The 16,226-nt window shown below is 39.0% G+C and overlaps 1 protein-coding gene across 3 annotated transcripts in view; it reads right to left on the bottom strand.

The window, feature by feature from the left end:
• Nucleotides 1-16,226, bottom strand: part of Sfmbt1 (Scm like with four mbt domains 1) — a 105,684-nt gene that overhangs the window by 88,770 nt on the left and 688 nt on the right. The window lies entirely within an intron of this gene.

The raw sequence follows: 16,226 nt of genomic DNA, 5'->3' as shown, positions 1-16,226 counted from the left end.
AGCACCTCCTCCTGAAAGTACAGCCAGCATGTCCTTTCATCACGTCACAGGACAAATTCTTATCCTAACAGTGAAATGTTTCTTTACATGGAACCCAAGTAATTGGACAAAACCAAAACTTACTACATGCCACAGAGTCATCAACAAAGAAAAAAAAATCCAAAAGAATTCCTAGCACAGAGGAAAAGAACCATCTGGCCAGGTTCAGGGGAAACTGAATCTAAATAGAAAGAAGGACCATGCCTCAACTATCTGGAGCTGATTTGGTTACCAGAGCTCTTTGAGGCTGAGGTGTTCTGGGAAGAAGATAAGGATCACAGTAAAATCAGATAATTAGTCTGAAGATCTTAGCCATCTAAACCATTTAATCGATTTTCCTTCCTATCTTGCTCTAAGATTCTCTGTACAGAATTGCTACTAAGGCTAGAGGACCCTACCACTTGAGCTAGGTGGGATGTTTCCCAGAGAAAGAACACCCAGGCAGTTATTAAAGAATAACTCAGGCAACTATCACTGGGCCAGGTGCTATGCTGAATTCTTGAGTTCCCTCAAAGCAACAGCTTAAAATGGCAGTTTGTCTTAGACGGGAGTCTCTACACAGTGGTAAGTTTTCAATGGAGAAGCATCTTAAACAGATCTTATGTTGTCGCTTAAGATCTAGGCCACTGAGGAAAAAAAAAAAAAAAAACAACATTCTGCCCCTTAAAATCCCAGTTGCATATTAGAAGAGTCATGACTCATGAAGGAATCACCACTCAAAGCTGCTTCCTTTTCCCCTCCCCCACTCCTCACATGTGAGGATAAAGAACATGCGAAGATAGAAATTACTGATTTCAGTGGGCATGGTGATGCATGCTTTTGTGAGTTCAAGGCCACCCTGGTCCACAGAGCAAGTTCCAGGACAGAGAAACTCTGTCTCAAAATAAAATAAAATTACTGCTTTTAGTAATTTAACAAAATCTATTAAAATTACCTCAAAAATCTTGAACAAGAATAAGCCAGACCCAAAATTGGACAGAAATAATAAATTTCAGAAATGAAATGGAGACAAAAGGATACCCCACCTCAACGTCAGTAAAACAGAGTTGGTTCTTTGAAAAATTAATGAGGTAGACACATCATTAGCCAAAAAAGCAGACCCAAATTAATAAAGTAAGAGGTGAAAAGGTAGACACAACAACAGATACCACTGAAATCCAGAGGATAAACAGGGAATATTTTGAAAAGAGAATTGCAATAAATTGGAAAATAAAGAAACAGACTGATTTCTAGATACAAATAACCTAACAAAATGGAACCAGGAGGATATAAAAAAAAAAAAAAAAAAAAAAACTTAATCAGATCTATAATGAGCAGTAATAGTGAAGCAGTAATTAAGGATAAAATAACATCACTGCTCCTCAAACTACTCTCTGAAACAAAAATAAAAGAAATGGCAGTCTTGGTTGTCAACTTTACTACATTTGGAATCAACAAAAACCCAAGCATCTGGGCATGCCTGTGAAAGATTTTTCTTGATTGGATCATTTGAGGTGGGAAGACACACCCTAAATCTGGGCCACACCTTCTGATGGCAGCCCACATAAAAGGGCATACAAGAAAACTTTTGCTTTTTGCCTGTTTGCCCTCACTCTCACTAGCAAATTCATCTATCCTCCTGCTGAGACATTCTGTGATACTAGAACCTATTTCTTCTGGATTCTAACACACACTAGAGACCAACTGAGACCTCTAGCCTCATGGGCTGAACAACTTAACAGATACTTGGCCTTCCAGTGAGAAAATAGCCATTGGTAGTCTAGCTGGGCCACAGCCTATAAGCCATTTTAATAAATCCATATATGTGTGTATATGTCTCTGTATACATGTATTCTCACATTCTGTAGGTTCTCAGTTTACTCTGGTCATCGTTGTTTTTGTGCATATGTGTGCATCAGCCCTGTTCAACACGGAGAGAGCAGTAAGATAGAAAAAATTAGCATGGTAATCACAAAAAATGCAGAAAAGCTCTTTACAAAGTTCAATGTCCCTTTATGATAACTCCAAAGAAACTAAGAACTGAAGAGCCAAATCTCAGCATAGTAAAGACGATAGTCAACTACCTACAGTCAACATAAATGAGGCAAAACTGAAAGTGTTTCCTCATCTCAAACAAGGAAGGAGCCAACTGTCACTACTCTTATTCCATGTAGTGTTTGAAATCTTGGCCCAAAGCCAGTGAAAGATAAAGAAAACAAGAATTATCCTTTCTGCAGATGATATGAGTCTATACTTAGAAAGCCTAAGGTCTGCTAAAAGTCTGAGATCTGATAAACATGTTTAGCAATGTAGGAGGCAATAATCAGTGGCTTTTCTATACACTAATAATAAAACTACTGAGAAAAAAAAATTAAACAATCCTAGTCACATTAACTAAAAAAGTAAAACTAGAAATAAATAAAAGTCAGACATCTGCAATAAAAGTTTTTTTTTTTTTAAGAAGAAGGGAAAAAAAACCGATTTCATTAAAAGATAAAAGAACCTCTAATGTTCACAGACCAGAATTGCCAAAACGGTCATACCACCAAAGCAAATGACAGATTCAATGTAAACAACATCCAAAGTCCAACAGCATTCTTCACAAAACTTGAAAGAAAATCTTAAAATTCATATAGGAACCCCAAAAGTCTCAGAAAGACCAAAGCAATCATGAAGAAAAACAGCAATTCTAGAAGCATCACACTTCAAAATATCCTACAGAGCCATTTTAACAAAAGTAACATGGTACAGACATAAAAACAGACACACAGAATAAAACAGAAGATCCAGAAATAAATCCATGTGTCTATGGCCACCTGATTTAAGAGAGGTGCCAAAAACATGCTGGGGGGAAAAAATCCTCTTTAACAAACAGTGCTGGGGAAAGTCCATTTCCACAAAAAGGAGATCTAAACTAGATCCCTCTTACCTTGAACAAAAATCAGCTCAAAATGGATCAAAATCCTAATGTAACACCTACAACTCTAAAACTGCTAGAGGAAAAGGTTGGAAAATACGTCAAAATGCTAACCTAGGGCAAGAACTTTCTGAACAGGACTCCATTAGCCCTGGACAGAATAGCAAAAACTAACAAGTAGGATTGTAGCAAATTTGAAAGCTTTTGCACAGACAACTAAACAATTACCAGAGTAAACTGATAACCTACATAATGTGAGAAGAATCTTTTCTACTTATTCACTCCACAGGGAAGTAAAGATTTGTTCTTAATTGTGTGTCTGTGCACAGGTATATGCAAACAAGGGCAGGTGTCCACAGGGGCAGGGTGCTGGATTGCCCTGGAACTGGAGTTACAGGTGGCTGGTTGAAAACTGTCGACGTGGCTACTGGGAACCAAACTGGGGTCCTTTGGAGGAGCAGTTTGTGCTCTTGACGACTTAGCCACCTCTCTAGCCTTTCAATGGGGAACCGAGTATCTAGAACACATAAGGAATTTAAAAATTAAAGGACAAAAGAACAAATAATCCAATTAGTAAATGGGTAAATGAACTAAACACTTTTCAAAATAAGAATTACAAAGAACCAATGGAGGGAAAATGTTAAGGCTGCTTGGCCATCAAGGAAACACAAAAGCATATTGAAGCTGGATGTCGCGGTACACACTTGTAATTCAGCACTTAGGAGATGAAGGCACCAGGATGTTGAATTCAAGCCCAGCCTTGCTATATACTAACCACTTCAAGGTCAAGTTGGGCTATATGAGAGATAATCGCAAAGAAAAGAAGGAAAGAAGGAAGGATAGGATGAGGAAGAATAAAGAACAGCTCCACTGAGATGCTATCTCATCTCCAAGAAAAATTAAAAAAAAACAGCTGTTAGCAAGGGCCCTTCACTAGCCCCTGCACCCACGTACACAGTCCTCCAGGCAGGACACTGCCCTTCCAATCTTGAATCACTACACAAGACTTCACACGGTTGGGCCCATCAATATTTCCTCTTCAAGAGGATGGAGTACTCACAAGGAAGGTACTTCAGACATCACCCTTCCCTGAGGTTACAGAAGCCGTTACTAGGACAAGAAACACTCTTCTTCTCTGAAATATGCCACCCTGAAAGTTGCTCAGGCTTATGTACATAATCCCTCACCTATGCTCCCGAAAGTAACCATCATGGTTTAGTTAGTCCACCAACCTACATGTGGGTAGAATCATTTCTCTGGCCTGACACTTGTGCCCTATCTGGGGCGAACATGTGTTTATACAGTTCTCTCTGACAAACTAATACGACAGTATGTTGATGACAACTTAAACTAGTACAGCCAGGATGAAATTATGTTGCACAGCTTTCACAAATCGAAAACCAAATAACCATCTGACCTAGCAATACTACTCTACCACTCCTAAAAGAATCCAAGTCAGTCTGCCACAGAAGTCACAGCACTATTCACAATAGCAAAGTTACGGAGTCAATGTACATGTCCATCAACAGACCCACGAAGAAAATGTGGTATATAAACACAATAGTGTCATACAGCCATGAAGAATGAAATCCAGCCAGAGATGTGGCTCAGCTGGTGGACTGCTGGTTTAACATATATGAAGCCCTGAGTTCCACCTCCAGCATGGTATAAACTGGACACAGCCTGTAATGGAGACAGGTGAGTCAAAAGTTCAAGGCAATGGATAGAAATGATGCAGCAGGTAAAACATTTGCCAGAAAAGCCTGATCATTCGAGCTGGACCCTTAGCATCCACATAAAAGTGAAAGGAAAGAAACGATTCCACAAAGGTGTCCTCTGACTTCCATAGGTATGTATGTGCCACAGAGAGAGTTTAAAAAACAAAAACTTAAATAGCCATTGCCCCCCCCGCTTTTCCTTTGAGATCCTATCTTATCTCAGAATAGCTATCACACACACACACACACACACACACACACACACACACACACACACACAAAAACTTTAACAAAATCCTAGAACACAAAAGGGTCTAAAAAATTCAAAATGTCCTCTACTTTTGATTAAAATATTTAAAAATGTCTTGCTATGTAGCTGTGGCTGTCTTGGAACTCACTGTGTAGATCAATCAGGCTGGCCTTGAACTAGAAGATATCCTCCTGCCTCCCTGTCTGCGTTCTGGGATTACAGATGTAAACCATCATGCCAGGGCCAATTTTCTTGAACTATATGCAAACATTTAAGTACATTTTATGAGGCACTTGAAAAACTTGAAAAGATCATACCCCATTCCTGAACCCTTCAGTTTGCATTGCCCAATAAACACATTCTCCTATACTACTATATATACTATATACTATGATATACCATTACCACAGCCTAACATTGCTTTAACTCTTGTTTTCTTTGGGACAGGGTCTCACTACTTAACTTTCTGGTCTGAAACAGGCTGGCCTCAGATCCAGAGATCTGCCTGCCTCTGCCTCCCAAGTGCTGGGATTACAGGCTTGAGCCACTGAACCTCCATTGGTACCTGCATGAGTGCCATACATGTGAACTCAAAAAGAGACCTATACAGAAAGAAAGAAGAGAGAGACAGAAAGAAAACAAAAGAAAGAGAAAAAGAGAAAGAAGGAAAGAGAGAAAGAGAAAAAGAAAAAGAGAAAGAAAGAGAAAAAAGAATAAGAAGAGAAAGAGAGAAGAAGAGAAATAGAGAAAGAGACAGAGACAGAAAGGAGAGAGAGAGAAGAGAAATAAAGTAAAATTCAAGATCCTCATGCCTGTCTCTTGTGGAATATGGGGGGAGGGGTTTGTCTCACCCATCATCAGGTATGTTAATAAAATCCTACATACAAAGGACTTAAAAATGCATGCTAATAAAATAATTATTATTTGCACTACACTCAAGGATTATGTCATCTTCCTAAGGAATGTGAACTTTAAAGTATTTGCTATTGTGGAACTTTTACACAATCAAACCCAATTTACAAATCTTTACTGGCCACAGTATGTTGGACAGCTGCACAGGACAAAAGGCTGCAGCACCACTCGAAGGCAACAGAATCAGACACATTATCACTGAAAAAAATATTTTAGTTTTATTACATGTTTTGAAACCTTTAATAACCGTAGAAAACAAAATTAACAACTGGGATTACCGTGAACGTTCAGGTTCACGTTGGTAGAAATGTGGCTTTGAAGACAGAAAGGGACATGTGTGGTGACGCATACATTATGCTGCCGCGGGAGCACTTCAAACCCAAGCCCAGCCTCACACACAATAGCACCTTGACCAAAAACACAGTGGGCTGAAGGAAGGAACCTTGGTCGCTTTTGAAGGTTTTAGCATTTGATGAAACTTTTAAGATTTGTTTTGATTTATGTAGATGTGTATGTGTGCCTGCGTGAGTTCACATGCACCACATCCATGCACGTACCCATGGAGGCCAAAAGGAGCAGGAGCTACCTGAGCTCTAAGCCACCTGAGGTGGACGCCAAGCACCACGTTCAGGCCCTCTGCAAAAGCAGTAAATGCTCTGTAACAGCTGAGCCATTTCTCCAGCCCCCTGGAAGTCTCTTTTTCAAGCTTTATTTTTATTTGTATGAGTGCTTGCCTACATGTACATAGGTGTACCACTTGCTCAGACACGTGTATGTATCACACACACATAAATAAATTTAATAATGACAAAAACCATTTACCACTCTAACATTCTGAAAACATGTAACTAGTCAACTCTTAAAATCCTTCATTCTGTAAAATCTTCTTTCTCTCCATCTATGACATTTTACAAATACAAGATTAAATATTATACACCTAAGAAAAGCACTATGTACAGAATTATTATATAGGCCAATAAACTTATCTACATACTTGCTAGTTTTCTATTAGTTCAGAAATGAGAGTAAAAGGAGATAACACTTAACCTCACCAGAACGGGCAGGTGAATCACTAATTATGTCTTTCAGATAGCTGAGCTTTATATGCAACCTTTAACACACTATGGTTTATAGTTCTAGACAGTGTGCTTTAACCCAGGGCAACATTGGGAATATCAGTGACTATAACATAGCATCCTATTAACTGTCTGCACCAGTTCAATGAGACCCCTATGGGCCTTGGTTGTTGTTGTTGTTTTTTGTTTTTGTTTGTTTGTTTTTTGTTTTTTTTTTTTTAGCAAATTCCATCTTCTACCTTCCGTCTTCTACCTTGATGTCATATTTAAATGTCTCAACTGCTTCTAAAGAAAAAGCAGCTGGCTCTCACAGCTCTGCTCTGCACCTCCACAGGTAAACAAAGGTAAACAAGTCCTGATGCATGAGATTCTGAGACCTCTATTTGCATTCCAGCTGTGAAAGTGTTCTTAAATTTTCACATTCTCAAAAGGCAATTCTGATACATTACACCATGGATAAACCTTGAGAATTGTGGTAACTAAAACACAGTAATCAGAAAAAAGGGACCTAGAAACCAGCTGGGCAAGTTTAATCAGAGCCGGAGAGCAGGCAGATCTTTTTCAGCCTAGTAGTGAGTCTAGGACAGCCAAGACTACACAGAGAAACCCTGTCTTGAAAAACAAAAACAAAACTATTCACTTTTAGTTCACTTTTGAGAGATGAAGAAGATAGATGGAGGCAAGTTGCATAAAATTATGAACATATTTAAGGTAACACTAAACTATATACATTTAGAATAATTAAAATTATATTAATTCCAGTTGGTTTACCTCTAATTTTTTTTAACTTAAAGAATAATAATGCATGGGGGGAGGGGCTGGAGAGATGGCTCAGAAGTTAAGAGCACTGGCTGCTCTTCTAGAGGTTCTGAGTTCAATTCCCAGCAACCACATGGTGGCTCCCAACCAACTGTAATGAGATCTGTGCCCTCTTCTGGTGTGAAGGTGTATATGTAGGCAGAACACTGTATACATAATAAAATAAATCTTTAAAAATTAAAATTAATATTCCATTGTATAGATGTACCACAATTTCTGCATCCATTCTTCAGCTGAGGGGCATCTGGGCTGTTTCCAGCTTCTGGCTATTACAAATAAGGCTGCTACAAACATGGCTGAGCAAATGTCCTTATTGTGTACTTGAGCCTCTTTTGGAATATGCCTAGGAGTGGTATGGCTGGATCTTGAGGAAGTGTTATTCCTAGTTGTCTGAGAATGCGCCAGATTGATTTCCAGAATGGTTGTACAAGTTTACATTCCCACCAGCAGTGGAGGAGGGTTCCCCTTTCTCCATAACTTCTCCAGCAAAAATAGATACAGAAATTGTGGTACATCTACACAATGGAATATTACTCAGCAATGAAAAACAAGGAAATCATGAAATTTGCAGGTAAATGGTGGGATCTGGAAAGAATCATCCTGAGTGAGCTGTCCCAGAAGCAGAAAGACACACACGGTATATACTCACTCATATAGACATATAATATAGGATAAACCTACTAAAATCTGTACACCCAAAGAAACTAATCAAGAGGGAGGACTCTGATTAAAATGCTCAAACCCCATCCCAAAAGGCAAAGAGGATGGACATCAGAAGAAGAAAACAGGAAACAAGTTAGGAACCTCCCACAGAGGGCCTCTGAAAGGCTCTGCCCTGCAGACTATCAAAGCAGATGCTGAGACTTATGGCCAACTGTTAGGCAGTGTGCATGTAATCTTATGTAAGAAGTGGGAAATAGTAAGATCTGGAGAGGACAGGAACTCCACAAGGAAAGCAACAGAACCAGAAAATTTTAACACAGGGGTCTTTCCAGAGACTCATACTCCAACCAAGTACCAGACATGGAGATAACCTAGAAACCCTGCACAGATGTAGCCCATGGCAGTTCAGTGTCCAAGTGGGTTCCATAGTAATGGGAAAAGGGACTGTCTCTGACATGAACTGATTGGCCTGCTCTTTGATCACCTTCCACTGAGGGGGGAACAGCCTTACCAGGCCACAGAAGATGACAATGCAGCCACTCCTGATGAGATCTGATAGACTAAGATCAGAAGGAAGGAAAAGAAGACCTCCCCTATCAGTGGACTTGGGGAAGGGCATTCGTGAAGAAAGGGGAGGGAAGGTGGGACTAGGAGGGGAGGAGAAAGGGGTTTATGGGGGGATACAAAGTAAATAAAGTGTAACTAATAAAAGTTAAAAAAAAAAAAAGCAAATCAAAACCACACACATTGCTAACATGAATTATATCTTATCTGTTTGGTTTCTCCCTGATGAATTTTGTTTTTTGAACATTAAAATAATTAGAGCTTTCTATAAAAAAAATTGAAATTAAAAAATGCACTTCAGCAATTAAAAGCACTTGCTACTCTTGCAGAGGAGCTGAGCTTGGATCCAGGACCCACAGCAGATCAGATCTGCCTGTAGCTGCAGGTCTAGGGAATCCAATGCTCTCTTCTGACTTCTCAAGGCTCCTGCACATACATGGTGCATATACACACACTCAGGCAAAAAAACAAAACAAAAAACCATATACATAAAATGATAAATCTTTTAATGCATCTCAATTGTTTCTATGCTCTAGACAAGGATATGTTAAGTGCCCATGTGTGGTTATCAACTTATCATTCCAAGGTTATTTTACAAAGTAACAAGTAAAAACCAACCAAAATGGCATCTTGAAAGTATAGCTACAAACCGCTGTACATTATTTTTAGCAAAAGAGATTTGTGTGCATGTTGCAAAAACTCCTAGGTTTGGGGGAGGAGTCGGGAGAGATGGCTGATCGGTTATGAGCACTTGTTACTCTTACAGAAGACCAGGGCCCTCTATTCCTAGGACCCGCATGTGGCTTACAACCATCCCTAATTCCAGTTCCAGGAGCTCTGAAATTTTCTTCTGACTTTTTTCAGCACCCGACAGGCATGTGGTGCATATACATCCATGCAGGAAAAACATTCATACACATAAAAAAATTAAATCTGAAAAAAAGCTTTAACTTCTCAGGGTATAAAAACACTAATTTTGACCTCAAGCAAAATATTTGTTGTTTAGGTAGTTTTAAGCTGAACATCAAAAAATAAAAGAAATTAAATTGTACATCAGCAAGAAAATTTTTGAGCTTTTTAAATAATTACTAAATTTCTTATTTTATCTTTTGTAGTCATTCCAAATGTGTAACACTTGACTACTATGATGGCTAATCTTGGCTGTCAACTTGACTACATCTGGAATCAACTAAAACCCAAGCATCTGGGCACGCCTGTGAGGGATTTCCCTAATTGGATCATTTGAGGTAGGAAGACACGCCCTAAATCGGGGCCATACCTTCTGGTGGCAGCCCACACAAAAGGGCATACAAGAAAGCTTTTGCTTTTTGCCTCTTCACTCTCGCTTGCAAATTAATCTATCCTAACGGCTGAGGCAGACTTTTGCTGGTTTTAGAACCCATTTCTTTGGATTCCAACACAGACTAAAAATCATCAACTCTACAGCAAGCCTCTGGGACTCTAGCACCAGACTGGAACTGCTGAGACATCCAGTCTCTCGGCCTGAAAACCTACCAGATTCTTGGCCTGTCAGTTGGGGGAGATACCCAGACCATAGCCACAATCTGTAAGCAATGCTAATAAATTTCATTCATATGTATGTGTGTATATATGTATATAAATTTGTATGTATGATATATACACACACACTTTTTTTCATGCTTATCAGTTCTGTTCCTTTAGAAAAAAACTAACATAACCACTAACAAACCTGTTCAACCCCTCATCTAAGACCCTCTCCAAGAACTGTAGAGATGGCTCGGTGGTTAAGACAGGTCTTCCAGAGGATGAGTTCACTTCCCAGCACCTACACTGGGCAGTTCACAACTGCCTGTAAGGATCCAATGCCTCTGGAGTCTTTCTCTCTTTTTCTCTCCCTGTCTCTGTTTCTCTGGCTGTCCTGGTACTCGGTAGACCCTGCTGGCCTGGAACACAGAGATCTGCCAACCTCAGCCTCCCACTCTGGGATTAAAGACATGCACCACCACCACCTGGATTGTGAGGGCACCTGCACACACTCAATCACACACACATGTAATTTAAAATAATAAACATAAATCTTTAAAGGGACGATCTCCAAATATTACCTGCCAAAACCCAATCCTCCCCACAAAGCAAACGCTCTTTAACTACTCTAGCTAACCCAAATCAGTTTAGTAATGACTTTTTCCTATACTAAACAAAACATTAAAAAGGAACTAATGCATGCAGTACTGTGCACCATGTCAGAAATACTACTCCCTGAGGAGTGTTTAGTTCATTAAAGTTATCTAAAAATCTTCAAAGGTCAACTATTTCACACCATTTAACAGAATTTGGACTAGGAGCTAGAAGGATGGCTCTCTAGTTAGGAATGCGTATAGGTCCCTGCACTTATATGAGGTGGCTTACAACCACTTGTAACTCCAGATCCAGGGACCAACACTCTGGTCTCCTTGGACACTGTAATCATGTGCACATACCACACATATGGGTATATTTAAGTGTGTGTGTGTGTGTGTGTCCAACAGAAAATAGACTAAAATTTTTGCCTTTAAAGAAGTCCTGACCAGCTGGGCATGGTGGTGCACAACTCTAGTCCCAGCGCTCAGGAGGCAGAGGCAGACAGATCTCTGAGTTCAAGGCCAGCCTGGGCTACGAAGCCAAGTCCAGAACAGCCAGGGCTACACAGAGAAAGCCTGTCTCAAAACACAACAAAACAAAAGTTCTGACAGAGACACCTGTCTTGAAAAACGAAAGAAAAAAATGAAAGATCACCTAAAGAAATAGAGAGCCTAACAAAGTTTGAGATCTTCTGTTGTGGCTTTTTAAAATGAATCTTAGCTTTATTTAATTAATTCAATAGTATACTGAACCTGTGTTTATTTTGTTTTCTGGGGTTTGGGGGGTTTGTTTATTGCCAAAGTCTGTCTATTATGTAGCTCTGGGTGTCCTAGAACTCATTCTGTAGACCAGGCTGGCCTTTAACTCATAGAGATGCACCTATTTCCACCTCCCAAAGGCGAACAACATACCTAGCCTCTGAGCCTAGATTTATTTTGGCTGACTTATAGTTACTAAATGTCTTTATTTTTTCTATAATATCAACTTTCCATTTACATATTGTTTATTCTGTATTTCTTTAAAAGTACAACTTTTACATCCAATTTGGTAATTTTTTTAACAATAAAATGTTCCACTGCATTTTTATGGCTATAATTATAACTGTTATATCTCATTAAGGAAGGGTAGAAAGACAGGGAAATTGTGGAAATGAAAAGAAAAGGAGCCCCTCATCCAGGAGTCTGGTCAAAATCTCTTACCAATTGAGGAGAATTTCAGCACAACTACCAACATCTGTTGTGAAGCCTGCTAACACAGAAATAATATTCCTTTCCTTTACAGATACTTTATGTTAAAATAATTAAATGTTTTAAAGAACTGTTGTGAGGCCTAAATACACATGTCCTGGGATAGGGCCGCATTCCTTCCCCTGGGCAGACGTTTGGCTGTTTGCTGATACAGGGCTGCCCTCAGTGGGTCTTGAATTTACAATGCTCTTGCCCGGGCAACCAGTGCTGGGATTACAAGGCAATGCCTCCAGGCCCAGCCTGAATACAGTTTTAAGCATGCTTTTAAACAAAAACAGACAAAAACTAATTATATAAAAGTCCTCAGGTACTTCCTGTTATCAGGAAAGGTGTACACTGTGCAGGGAGCAGCTCTTCTAACATGGTGCACAGGACTGCATTCATCGATTCCTTTTTTCTGATGTGCTTAGTACAGAGGTTAACTATGGAGCTGATTTGGGGTATATAGAAGAGTTAAGAGTATCTGCTTGTGGAAAGGATTACATTTTGGGATTAGGTGACATGTAGAACCAGTCTTGTTTAAGGCCCTTGGGCTGACAAGATGGCTCGGTTGGCTAAAAAGCCAGATTCTTGAGATGGAGAGCACTGGCTGTTTTCCAGAGAACCCAGGTTCAATTCCTAGCGCCCACACGACAGCTCACAGCTGTCTGTGACTCACCTAACACCCCTTTCTGGACCCCAGCGGAACCAGGCACACATGCGGTGCATGGGTACCTGCAAGCACCACACCAGCACACATAATAAAATAAATTCTAAATTTTATTTAAAACTCTCTAAGTGGGAGGGAGACAGCATCTGTAATTGGGAAGCTCCTGCAGTAAAATGGGAGCGAGAAACCAGAGAATCAATTTGCAGTGCAACCACAGAAACAACAAGAGATCCTGCCTCTAAAACAAGGCTGAAAGCCCTGGAGTGATGGCTCAGCAGTGAAGAGCACTTGCTTTTTTTGACAGAGGATAGTTCAGTCCCCAGAACTTACATGGTAGATTCACAACCATCTGTAACTTTAATTCCAGGGAATCTGACCTCCACCACACTAGGCATTCAAGTAGTGCATATACCCATTCGGAAGCAAAACAGTCATTCATGCAAAACCAAACAAATAAATCTAAAAACAAGCAAAAACCCAAAATGGAACAAGTGAGCAAACTTAAAAACAGTTATCTGATTTCCACATGTGTGCATGTCCACAGTCAGACTAAATAAATAAATAAATAAATAAATAAATAAATAAATAAATAAATAAAAATAAATGGCTTTTGTTTTTTGAGACAGGGTTTCTCTGTGTAGCCCTGGCTGTTTTGGAACTCACTCTGTGGACCAGGCTAGCCTCAGACTTGGAGATCCGCCTGCCTCAGCCTTCCAAGTGCTGGCATTAAAGATGTGTGCCGCGACCACCTGGCAGAAAACTTTCAGGAAAGTCTGTATTTTTTCTTTAATAACTTGTTTTTATTTTTATCCTTACTCTCGCTTTCGAAAACTTTAAACATGAATTTTCAACAACCTAACCATGTCTTTTCTATTTTTCACTCATTTTCCAACAGGACTGGTGTTACCTAAAGAATGGTAGCAGTCTAACAAAATCCCACTCCCTAAAGTCTAATGGCTCAAAACCTCCTGGGTAACCAAAATCCCCAGATACTTGCAACCAATTTAACAACTACGTAAATAGAAAAACTGTTTTCAAATACAAAAAAACACCCAAGTTAGATAAAAGTGGTATTTGCTGAAAGGAAAATACTCTGCCATAACAAATCTGCACCATTTACCAGGTACATTTTAAAAATTTCACTGAAATTGTTACCAAATATAGTTAACAGACAAATAATGCCATAAAATCGTCTTTTAAATATAAAATGTTAACATAACAATATTTAGCATTCAGAAATATATACAAATATATATTTGTCATTTAATGTGACTATAACATAAGGCCATAATAAAAGGTCAATGAAGTTTGGTTTGTTCATCTTTTCTGTAGACATTAAAGTCAAATGACATCTGCTACTACACCACATTTCTAAAGCTAAGCCCAATCTACTTATCACTACAAAAGCAAAGGTTACCCTACAAATGTGCAGGCATGCAAAGATTTTTGCACTTTGGTGGTGGCTTGGTTTGGTTGGTTTTATGGTTTGGTATGGTATGGTTTAGGTTTGGTTTTTTGAGACAGGGTCTCATGTAACCCATGATGGCCTAAAACTCACTGACTGAGTAACATAGGATGACTTTAAATTCCTGATCCTTCTGCTTCCCAAATGCTGGTGTTACAGGCCTATGTCACCACACCCAGCCAGCAAAGCTTTATTTTTATATTCATTCATTCATTCATTCATTTAAAATTTCAGTGTGTGCACTTGTGAGCACATACATTTTTAAAGGAAAAAATCATGGTTCCCACCCCCCCAAAAAAATATTAAAAACAAAGCCCCTTTTGTATTTTTTTTCTTATATAGGCTTTCAATTGCATCCCAAAGATTCAGCAGTTTTTACAATGAAAAGCCAAGAATTCAATAGAAGAAAACAAAGGCCTCAGAAAAATCAGGCGGTTCATCAACGGTGGCTAAACTATCGTGTACTCTATTAGTTCATCAGGCTGCAAACTTTGAGTGGAATGACCAAATTTAAATTAGCTGTTGGCCCATCAAATGACAGGTTAGACAAAGAGTTATTCAGAGAAACCATTTTACGTACACACCATTGAACTTTGTGGAGTATTACACATCCACCTCTAGCACGGGTGGCCAACCCTTCCCACTCTCTACCACACGGAGGTCTTTGCAGAAGAAGCAAGAGAAGACGCGTTCACTTAGAACCTAACTCGTCTCCTTCAGCAACACAGACAGGGCACATGCGTACATTAAGATACAAAAAGTGGCTTTAACCAAAAGGACTTATAAAAATACTGTACCTGACATAATTTTTATTTATATTTTGTATTTGTTTTTACTGTTAACTTTTAATGATTTGATAAACCAGATGTACATCCTACATGCATAAATCAGGTTAATTGCTGTCATTTAAAAGATCCTTAAAGCATTATACCCATATTATTAAATCACTGGATTTTTTTAAAAAATCAATTTTCATTCTATTTTCTCTGCAAATTGTATGTTTTAAGGAATTAACTCATCAACTGACAGCTTTAACTCTAACATGTTCAGAAAATTTGTAATTCTTCCTTCAAACCTACTCTCTACAAATACATCTATATCGCAAAATGGACAGCGGATATAACCTCGATTGTGAACAAAGACTCCCAAAAACCAGGATCCTAACACACCAACTACTGCTCAGCTAAAAATGTCCTTCGGACCACAAAGCTCAAAGGTCAGAATCTTAAGACACTGTAGATACCAGAAAAACCCTACATCATGACAGAAACACAGAAAGCATCATGGCTAAAACGACCACTCCGAGTTCACACACCTGCTATCCTTCAGCTATTAATACTGCCCCTTTCACGTTCTAAAAGGTCCTGCTTTGAGGGAAAATTCATTGGTTGTGTTAGAAGTCAGAATGGTGGTTGCCTTGGGGAAGGGGCAGGTGTTTGGAGGAATCCCTTTGGGGGACCTGAAAATGTTCTGTATCTTAATGTGTATGTGGCCATCACGACATATACATGGGTAAAACAAGGCTGAACTGTCCTCTTTTATTGTTAAACTTTTAAAAAGCATAACTTATGTAGATTGAACATGCCTTCTCTAAATGTCTGTGTTCAAATAAAGTTCACAGATTTATCCTGGATATAGCTAACAAGATGGTTTTTCCAATCTATTTTTATAAAGACACATATTGTGTGTGCTTTTATGTAGAACCTTTCAAAACACTTATTTAAAAAAAAAAAAAGTCATTTTAAGAAGTCTCCAAATTTTAGAACCAAAAGAACGAAGATCTACTTATCCCACTTTTGCAAATAAGGAAGATAAAAACTGCCTT

This window comes from Psammomys obesus, unplaced genomic scaffold, assembly GCF_907164565.1.
Source record: "Psammomys obesus unplaced genomic scaffold, mPsaObe1.curated_primary_1811, whole genome shotgun sequence".
Taxonomy (NCBI): Eukaryota; Metazoa; Chordata; class Mammalia; order Rodentia; family Muridae; genus Psammomys; species Psammomys obesus.
The sequence above is the reverse complement of the archived record's forward strand: the minus strand, read 5'-3'. Positions and strand labels throughout refer to the sequence as shown.